Consider the following 8,178-nt stretch of genomic DNA (forward strand, 5'->3'; position numbering starts at 1 on the left):
TATACCCGACACTCTATACCCTACACTCTATACCCTACACTCTATACCCTACACTCTACACTCTATAACATGCACTCTATACCCTACACTCTATATCCTACACTCTATACCCTACACTCTACACTCTATACCCTACACTCTATACCATACACTCTATACCCTACACTCTATACCCTACACTCTACACTCTATACCCTACACTCTATACCATACACTCTATACCCTACTCTCTATAACATACACTCTATACCTTACACTCTATACCTTACACTCTATACCCTACACTCTACACTCTACACCCTACACTCTACACTCTACACCCTACACTCTACACTCTATATCCTACACTCTATACCCTACACTCTATACGCTACACCCTACACTCTATACCCTACACCCTACACTCTATACCCTACACTCTATACCCTACACTCTATACCCTACACTCTATACCATACACTCTATACCCTACACTTTATACCCTACACTCTACACTCTATTCCATACACTCTATACCCTACCCTCTATACCCTACACTCTATACCCTACACTCTACACTCTATACCTTACACTCTACACTCTATACCCAACACTCTATACCCTACACTCTATACCCTACACTCTATACCATACACTCTATACCCTACACTCTACGCTCTATACCCTACACTCTATACCCTACACTCTACACTCTATTCCATACACTCTATACCCTACACTCTATAACCTACACTCTATACCCTACACTCTACACTCTATACCCTACACTCAACACCCTACACTCTATAACATACACTCTATACCCTACACTCTATACCCTACACTCTACGCTCTATACCCTACACTCTATACCCTACACTCTATACCATACACTCTATACCCTACACTCTATACCCTACAATCTATACCCTATACTCTACACTCTATACCCTACACTCTATACCATACACTCTATACCCTACACTCTATACCCTACAATCTACACTCTATACCCTACACTCTATAACATAAACTCTATACCCTACACTCTATACCCTACACCCTACACTCTATACCCTACACTCTACACTTTATACCCTACACTCTATACCATACACTCTACACCCTACACTCTATACCCTACACTCTACAATCTATACCCTACACTCTAAACCATACACTCTACACCCTACACTCTATACCATACACTCTATACCCTACACTCTACACTCTATACCCGACACTCTATACCTTACACTCTATACCCTACACTCTATACCCTACACTCTACACTCTATAACATACACTCTATATCCTACACTCTATATCCTACACTCTATACCCTACACTCTACACTCTATACCCTACACTCTATACCATACACTCTATACCCTACACTCTATACCCTACACTCTACACTTTATACCCTACACTCTATACCATACACTCTATACCTTACACTCTATACCATACACTCTATACCATACACTCTACACTCTACACCCTACACTCTACACTCTACACCCTACACTCTACACTCTATACCCTACACTCTATACCCTACACTCTATACGCTACACCCTACACTCTATACCCTACACTCTACACTCTATACCCTACACAAAATACCCTACACTCTATACCATACACTCTATACCCTACACTTTATACCCTACACTCTACACTCTATTCCATACACTCTATACCCTACCCTCTATACCCTACACTCTATACCCTACACTCTACACTCTATACCCTACACTCTACACTCTATACCCTACACTCTATACCCTACACTCTATACCCTACACTCTATACCATACACTCTATACCCTACACTTTGTACCCTTCACTCTACACTCTATTCCATACACTCTATACCCTACACTCTATACCCTACACTCTATACCCTACACTCTACACTCTATACCCTACACTCTACACTCTATACCCTACACTCTATACCCTACACTCTATACCGTACACTCTACACTCTATACCTTACAATCTATACCCTACAATCTATACCCTACACTCTATACCCTACACCCTATACCCTACACTCTATACCCTGCACTCTACACTCTATACCCTACACTCTATACCATACACTCTATACCCTACACTCTTTTCCATACACTCTATACCCTACACTCTACACTCTCTACCCTACACTCTATACCCTACACTCTGTACCCTACACTCTATACCCTACACTCTATACCCTACACTCTATACCCTACACTCTACACTCTATACCATACACTCTATACCCTACACTCTATACCCTGCACTCTATACCATACACTCTATACCCTACACTCTACACTCTATACCCTACACTCTATACCCTACACTCTACACCCTACACTCTATACCTTACACTCTATACCCTACACTCTACACTCTATACCCTACACTCTACACCCTACACTCTATAACATAAACTCTATACCCTACAATCTATACCCTATACTCTACACTCTATACCCTACACTCTATACCATACACTCTATACCCTACACTCTATACCCTACAATCTACACTCTATACCCTACACTCTATAACATAAACTCTATACCCTACACTCTATACCCTACACCCTACACTCTATACCATAAACTCTATACCCTACACTCTATACCCTACACTTTATAACCTACACTCTACGCTCTATTCCATACACTCTATACCCTACACTCTATACCCTACAATCTATACCCTACACTCTACACTCTATACCCTACACTCTACACTCTATACCCTACACTCTATACCCTACACTCTATACCGTACACTCTACACTCTTTACCCTACAATCTATACCCTAAACTCTATACCCTACACTCTACACTCTATACCCTACACTCTATACCATACACTCTATACCCTACACTTTACACTCTCTACCCTACACTCTATACCCTACACTCTGTACCCTACACTCTATACCCTACACTCTATACCCTACACTCTACACTCTATACCCTACACTCTATACCCTACACTCTATACCCTACACTCTATACCATACACTCTATACCCTACACTCTACACTCTATACCCTACACTCTATACCCTACACTCTACACCCTACACTCTATACCTTACACTCTATAACCTGCACTCTACACTCTATACCCCACACTCTACACCCTACACTCTATAACATACACTCTATACCCTACACTCTATACCCTACACTCTATACCCTACACTCTACACTCTATACCCTACACTCTATACCATACACTCTATACCCTACACTCTATACCCTACAATCTATACCCTATACTCTACACTCTATACCTTACACTCTATACCATGCACTCTATACCCTACACTCTATACCCTACACTCTATACCCTACAATCTACACTCTATACCCTACACTCTATAACATAAACTCTATACCCTACACTCTATACCCTACACCCTACACTCTATACCATAAACTCTATACCCTACACTCTATACCCTACACTTTATAACCTACATTCTACACTCTATTCCATACACTCTATACCCTACACTCTATACCATACACTCTATACCCTACACTCTACACTCTATACCCTACACTCTACACTCTATACCCTACACTCTATACCCTACACTCTACACTCTATACCCTACACTCTATACCCTACACTCTACACTCTATACCCTACACTCTATATCATGCACTCTATACCCTTCACTTTATACCCTACATTCTACCAGGGATTCAAGCTTCAGGAGGCTAATTTGCATATTCCAGGTGCCTTCTGGGAGAAGCGAAGTCTCCCTAAGCTAGAAGATCGTTGGGTACAGCCGGGACCAGCTGCTTCGAAAGCATCACCAAACCAGGGATTCAAGCTTCAGGAGGCTAATTTGCATATTCCAGGTGCCTTCTGGGAGAAGCGAAGTCTCCCTAAGCTAGAAGATCGTTGGGTACAGCCGGGACCAGCTGCTTCGAAAGCATCACCAAACCAGGGATTCAAGCTTCAGGAGGCTAATTTGCATATTCCAGGTGCCTTCTGGGAGAAGCGAAGTCTCCCTAAGCTAGAAGATCGTTGGGTACAGCCGGGACCAGCTGCTTCGAAAGCATCACCAAACAAATTTTTGCCTGTAGGACATTATTGCAAGAGAGCTTGGCTGAGTAGATTACACAAGAAGGAAAACACACAGCAAGTCAGCAGGATCTAGGAGCAACATGGCAGATGTGACAACCTACATGGTGAGCTGCAGCATGTGCTACATGTTCACAGATCGACCAGAAGAAGAATCCAATTTCACCTGTCAGAAGTGTAGACTAGTGGCCCTTTTAGAAGAAAAGGTGCGGGGTCTGGAAGAAAGAATAGCAACTTTGAAACTCATCAAAGAGAATGAAGACTTTCTAGACAGAACAGAAGCATCTCTACTGGTCACAGAAGGTGCAAAAAGTGACAGAGAACCTCCAAAAGCAGATGAGTGGAAGCATGTGACCAAAAGAAGCAAGAAGACCATGGAGAAATCACCAACCACACAACTGAAGAACCGATATCAAATCTTTGTAGAGGATGAAGATGGCACACCTAAGAATGAAGCAATACCAGCAAGCAAAAAAGAAAAGGGCACACAGCAACAAGTGACAGCAAAAAGTACAGCCAAGAAGCAACGAAGAGTGGTGGTGGTGGGAGACTCACTACTGAGAGGCACCGAAGCAGCCATCTGCAGACCGGACATAACTGCAAGAGAAGTATGCTGCCTTCCAGGTGCGATGATCAAGGATGTGACCGATAGGATACCAAAGCTCTTCAGCTCCAAGGACGTCCACCCATTTCTTCTGATACATGTTGGCACCAATGACACGGCAAGGAAGGACCTACCGACAATCTGCAAGGACTTTGAAGAGTTGGGGAAGAAAGTAAAGGAACTGGATGCACAGGTAGTTTTTTCTTCTATCCTTCCAGTAGACGGGCATGGCACCAGGAGATGGAACAGGATCCTTGATGCAAACAACTGGCTAAGACGATGGTGCAGACAACAAGGATTTGGATTCCTGGACCACGGTGTGAATTACTGGTATGATGGACTCCTCGCCAGAGACGGACTACACCTCAACAAACCTGGGAAACACACATTCGCCAGAAGACTCGCTACACTCATCAGGAGGGCGTTAAACTAGAAGAAGAGGGGACGGGAAGAAAAACATTAGACTCGAACAAAGACGACCCAGGAAAACATACTCAGAAGGGAGGTAAGAACATTTCTAAAACAATCCACAGTGAGGAGATTGGAACAAAACAAAATCCTCTAAACTGCATGCTCGCAAACGCCAGAAGCCTGACAAACAAGATGGAAGAACTAGAAGCAGAAATATCTACAGGTAACTTTGACATAGTGGGAATAACCGAGACATGGTTAGATGAAAGCTATGACTGGGCAGTTAACTTACAGGGTTACAGTCTGTTTAGAAAGGATCGTAAAAATCGTAGAGGAGGAGGGGTTTGTCTCTATGTAAAGTCTTGTCTAAAGTCCACTTTAAGGGAGGATATTAGCGAAGGGAATGAGGATGTCGAGTCCATATGGGTTGAAATTCATGGAGGGAAAAATGGTAACAAAATTCTCATTGGGGTCTGTTACAAACCCCCAAATATAACAGAAAGCATGGAAAGTCTACTTCTAAAGCAGATAGATGAAGCTGCAACCCATAATGAGGTCCTGGTTATGGGGGACTTTAACTACCCGGATATTAACTGGGAAACAGAAACCTGTGAAACCCATAAAGGCAACAGGTTTCTGCTAATAACCAAGAAAAATTATCTTTCACAATTGGTGCAGAATCCAACCAGAGGAGCAGCACTTTTAGACCTAATACTATCTAATAGACCTGACAGAATAACAAATCTGCAGGTGGTTGGGCATTTAGGAAATAGCGACCACAATATTGTGCAGTTTCACCTGTCTTTCACTAGGGGGACTTGTCAGGGAGTCACAAAAACATTGAACTTTAGGAAGGCAAAGTTTGAACAGCTTAGAGATGCCCTTAATCTGGTAGACTGGGACAATATCCTCAGAAATGAGAATACAGATAATAAATGGGAAATGTTTAAGAACATCCTAAATAGGCAGTGTAAGCGGTTTATACCTTGTGGGAATAAAAGGACTAGAAATAGGAAAAACCCAATGTGGCTAAACAAAGAAGTAAGACAGGCAATTAACAGTAAAAAGAAAGCATTTGCACTACTAAAGCAGGATGGCACCATTGAAGCTCTAAAAAACTATAGGGAGAAAAATACTTTATCTAAAAAACTAATTAAAGCTGCCAAAAAGGAAACAGAGAAGCACATTGCTAAGGAGAGTAAAACTAATCCCAAACTGTTCTTCAACTATATCAATAGTAAAAGAATAAAAACTGAAAATGTAGGCCCCTTAAAAAATAGTGAGGAAAGAATGGTTGTAGATGACGAGGAAAAAGCTAACATATTAAACACCTTCTTCTCCACGGTATTCACGGTGGAAAATGAAATGCTAGGTGAAATCCCAAGAAACAATGAAAACCCTATATTAAGGGTCACCAATCTAACCCAAGAAGAGGTGCGAAACCGGCTAAATAAGATTAAAATAGATAAATCTCCGGGTCCGGATGGCATACACCCACGAGTACTAAGAGAACTAAGTAATGTAATAGATAAACCATTATTTCTTATTTTTAGTGACTCTATAGCGACAGGGTCTGTTCCGCAGGACTGGCGCATAGCAAATGTGGTGCCAATATTCAAAAAGGGCTCTAAAAGTGAACCTGGAAATTATAGGCCAGTAAGTCTAACCTCTATTGTTGGTAAAATATTTGAAGGGTTTCTGAGGGATGTTATTCTGGATTATCTCAATGAGAATAACTGTTTAACTCCATATCAGCATGGGTTTATGAGAAATCGCTCCTGTCAAACCAATCTAATCAGTTTTTATGAAGAGGTAAGCTATAGGCTGGACCACGGTGAGTCATTGGACGTGGTATATCTCGATTTTTCCAAAGCGTTTGATACCGTGCCGCACAAGAGGTTGGTACACAAAATGAGAATGCTTGGTCTGGGGGAAAATGTGTGTAAATGGGTTAGTAACTGGCTTAGTGATAGAAAGCAGAGGGTGGTTATAAATGGTATAGTCTCTAACTGGGTCGCTGTGACCAGTGGGGTACCGCAGGGGTCAGTATTGGGACCTGTTCTCTTCAACATATTCATTAATGATCTGGTAGAAGGTTTACAGAGTAAAATATCGATATTTGCAGATGATACAAAACTATGTAAAGCAGTTAATACAAGAGAAGATAGTATTCTGCTACAGATGGATCTGGATAAGTTGGAAACTTGGGCTGAAAGGTGGCAGATGAGGTTTAACAATGATAAATGTAAGGTTGTACACATGGGAAGAGGGAATCAATATCACCATTACACACTGAACGGGAAACCACTGGGTAAATCTGACAGGGAGAAGGACTTGGGGATCCTAGTTAATGATAAACTTACCTGGAGCAGCCAGTGCCAGGCAGCAGCTGCCAAGGCAAACAGGATCATGGGGTGCATTAAAAGAGGTCTGGATACACATGATGAGAGCATTATACTGCCTCTGTACAAATCCCTAGTTAGACCGCACATGGAGTACTGTGTCCAGTTTTGGGCACCGGTGCTCAGGAAGGATATAATGGAACTAGAGAGAGTACAAAGGAGGGCAACAAAATTAATAAAGGGGATGGGAGAACTACAATACCCAGATAGATTAGCGAAATTAGGATTATTTAGTCTAGAAAAAAGACGACTGAGGGGCGATCTAATAACCATGTATAAGTATATAAGGGGACAATACAAATATCTCGCTGAGGATCTGTTTATACCAAGGAAGGTGACGGGCACAAGGGGGCATTCTTTGCGTCTGGAGGAGAGAAGGTTTTTCCACCAACACAGAAGAGGATTCTTTACTGTTAGGGCAGTGAGAATCTGGAATTGCTTGCCTGAGGAGGTGGTGATGGCGAACTCAGTCGAGGGGTTCAAGAGAGGCCTGGATGTCTTCCTGGAGCAGAACAATATTGTATCATACAATTATTAGGTTCTGTAGAAGGATGTAGATCTGGGTATTTATTATGATGGAATATAGGCTGAACTGGATGGACAAATGTCTTTTTTCGGCCTTACTAACTATGTTACTATGTTACTATGTTACACTCTATACCCTACACTC

This window comes from Ranitomeya imitator, unplaced genomic scaffold (genome assembly GCF_032444005.1).
Source record: "Ranitomeya imitator isolate aRanImi1 unplaced genomic scaffold, aRanImi1.pri SCAFFOLD_404, whole genome shotgun sequence".
NCBI lineage: Eukaryota > Metazoa > Chordata > Amphibia > Anura > Dendrobatidae > Ranitomeya > Ranitomeya imitator.